General features: G+C 38.9%; 1 pseudogene; it reads left to right on the top strand.

Moving 5' to 3' along the window:
* Positions 1-1323: 1323 nt before the first annotated feature.
* LOC145525839 (olfactory receptor 8J2-like) lies at positions 1324-2273 on the top strand (annotated as a pseudogene).
* Positions 2274-2743: the final 470 nt, after the last annotated feature.

Genomic DNA, 2743 nt, shown 5'->3' with positions numbered 1-2743 from the left:
TACACTAACTACTAACCAGCAACTAAACAAACAACACACCCAAAGCATCATAAAAACATGCTACTGATAAATATCCTATAAAGGCTCTTGGGCTTCCCTGGTGGCTCGGTGGTAAAGAATCCACCTGCAATGCAGGAGACTCAGGATATACAGGTTCTGTTCCCAGGGTTGGGACGATCCCCTGGAGGAGAAAATGGCCACCTACTCCAGTATTCACACCAGGAAAGTCCCATGGACAGAGGAACCTGGTGGGCTGCAGTCCACAGAGTCAGAAAGATCTGGACACAACTGAGCAACGGAACACGCGCGCGTGCACACAACAACCCCCCTCCCCCCCACAAGAGGCTGAAAAACATACATCTTTTCTTTAAATAGGAAAAGAAGGAAAGGGTTGCCAGAACAAAATAAAAAGTCTGAGCTGCAAAAAGACAGATTAGATAAGAGCAATCACAGAAGAAAGGAAATGTGATTTTTAAAAAGCAGGTTCAAAATATCTGAATGATACAAAGAATGAGCAGTAGCAAAGTGTAAATCTGCTGTGAGCAGCTGAATCAGAGGAGTATTGTAATGATTGTTAAGGGAAAAACAGGCTATTGAAAAAAGTTTTCCACAGAAATGCTAAAATACACCAGTATGATGACAATGTATGAGAGGCCGAGAAGGCCTGTAGCAGCTAAGAAAAAAATAACTAGATGTCACTCTAGCTCATCAGCTTCTTATAGGTACCTCTGTTTTATCTCGAGAAACACAAACACACAGAGAGGCATGTGTGTATATAAATAAATACCTACACCTCTATACTTGCAATATATTTTCACGTGTGCTAAATCACTTCATTTGTGTCTGACTCTTTGCGACCCTATGGACTGTAAACTGTCAGGCTCCTCTGACCACGGATTCTCCAGGCAAGATTACTGGAGTGCCATTTCCTTCTCCAACATATATATATACGTGCAGCATATTTTCATGAGATATTAATATAATTACATATGCACGAAAATATAAATACATCTCATCATGAAATTTATGTTTATTTATCCAATAAAAACCATATCCTATAGTACATAAATACATTAATTGCTTAGTCAAACAGTTCTAAGATGCTGAAATGGGACTCTGGAGAGTCTATATTGCTGAATTTGATGAAAAGATGAAGAGAAAAGACAATTAAGAAAGTTCTGAAACTTTTAAGTACTTGTCAACAGAAGTAAACTGATTTTAAGTGAAACAGTTAACAATATGGCATGTAACAAAAATAGAGACCACTTTACGGTCTATTAATCCCTTTCCATTTTCCCCACTAAGCAGAAATCAGCAAAATACATGGCTCGAGGGAATCGCACTCAAGTGACTGAATTCATTCTAATGGGAATATCTCAGATCTTGCGGAACTTCAGATTCCTCTTTTCTGTGTGTTCCTGGCCATCTATGGACTGACCATGGCAGGGAATCTGGGCATCATCATCCTCACCAGCGTGGACTCTCAGCTTCAAACCCCCATGTACTTTTTCCTCAAGCACTTGGCTATCATCAGTTTTGGCAGTTCTTCTGTCATTGCCCTCAAAATGTTGGTTAACTTCTTGGTTACAAAGAAAACCATATCTTACTGTGGATGTGCAGCCCAGCTAAGTGGATTCATCGTCTTTGTGGTGGCTGAGATTTCCACGCTGGCTGCCACGGCCTGGGACCGCTCTGTGGCTATTTGCAACCCCCGGCTCCTCCTGCTGGCGTTTTCTCCGCGGCTCTGCCCTCTCCTGCCGTCCCCTATTTACACCTACAGTCTGGCCACAGCACTGACGGTCGCTTCCTGTGTGTTTTCTGCATCATACTGTTCGTCCAATGTGATCAACCATTTTTACTGTGATAATGTCCTTTTGTTAGCATTGTCCTGCTCTGATACCTACATTCCAGAAACAGCAGTGTTTACCTTTTCAGGGACCAATTTGTTTTTCTCTATGATTATTGTTCTAACATCCTACTTCTACATTATCCTTGCTGTTTTGAGGATGCGTTCTTCAGAAGGGCAACAAAAAGCCTTTTCCACCTGTGCTTCTCACATGATGGCTGTCACTGTGTTCTACGGGACACTTCTCTTCATGTATTTGCAACCAAGGACCAACCACTCATTAGATACTGATAAGACGGCCTCGGTCTTCTATACCCTGGTGATTCCAATGCTGAACCCCCTCATTTACAGCCTAAGGAACAAGGACGTGAAGGATGCATTGAAGAGATTCCTGGATAACCCAAGTCAGTCATTCAAATCAGTGTAAATTTAAAACTGCAACTCTCTCCAGTTAAAGGTTTTATTTGTTCCTGAAAATTTTGCTAAGTGATGAAGCAATAAATAAAACGTCCCCTAATTTTAAGCAAAAATCATAATCCTTTTAATCTCACCTTTAAATACTAAATTTTCCATACAAAATGCATTGACTGAAAAAATATAATAATATAAATAATACAAAATAATTTGAAAATAAATATTTTAAAAAATAAATGTAAGTAAATAAAAGGTTTCCAGAATTTCTAAATATGTAACATAAAAATGAACGCCCGTAGGAAATTTTTTTTGGATATTTGCTATGAGTTAGATTATCTTCCTTATCACAAATATCTTTCCTTCAACTACTAAAAGTTTCATAATTTTTTGTAGTGTTTACCCATCAATTTATCCAGCTTTTCAACCAACTGTTATTTTGCATTTAAAATAAATTTGTGTCACAGCAAAAAATAAGCTTGTACA

The sequence above is a fragment of the Giraffa tippelskirchi genome, chromosome 11, assembly GCF_054371585.1.
Source record: "Giraffa tippelskirchi isolate mGirTip1 chromosome 11, T2T-mGirTip1v1.2.pri, whole genome shotgun sequence".
NCBI lineage: Eukaryota > Metazoa > Chordata > Mammalia > Artiodactyla > Giraffidae > Giraffa > Giraffa tippelskirchi.
This window is presented reverse-complemented; position numbering and strand designations above follow the sequence as displayed.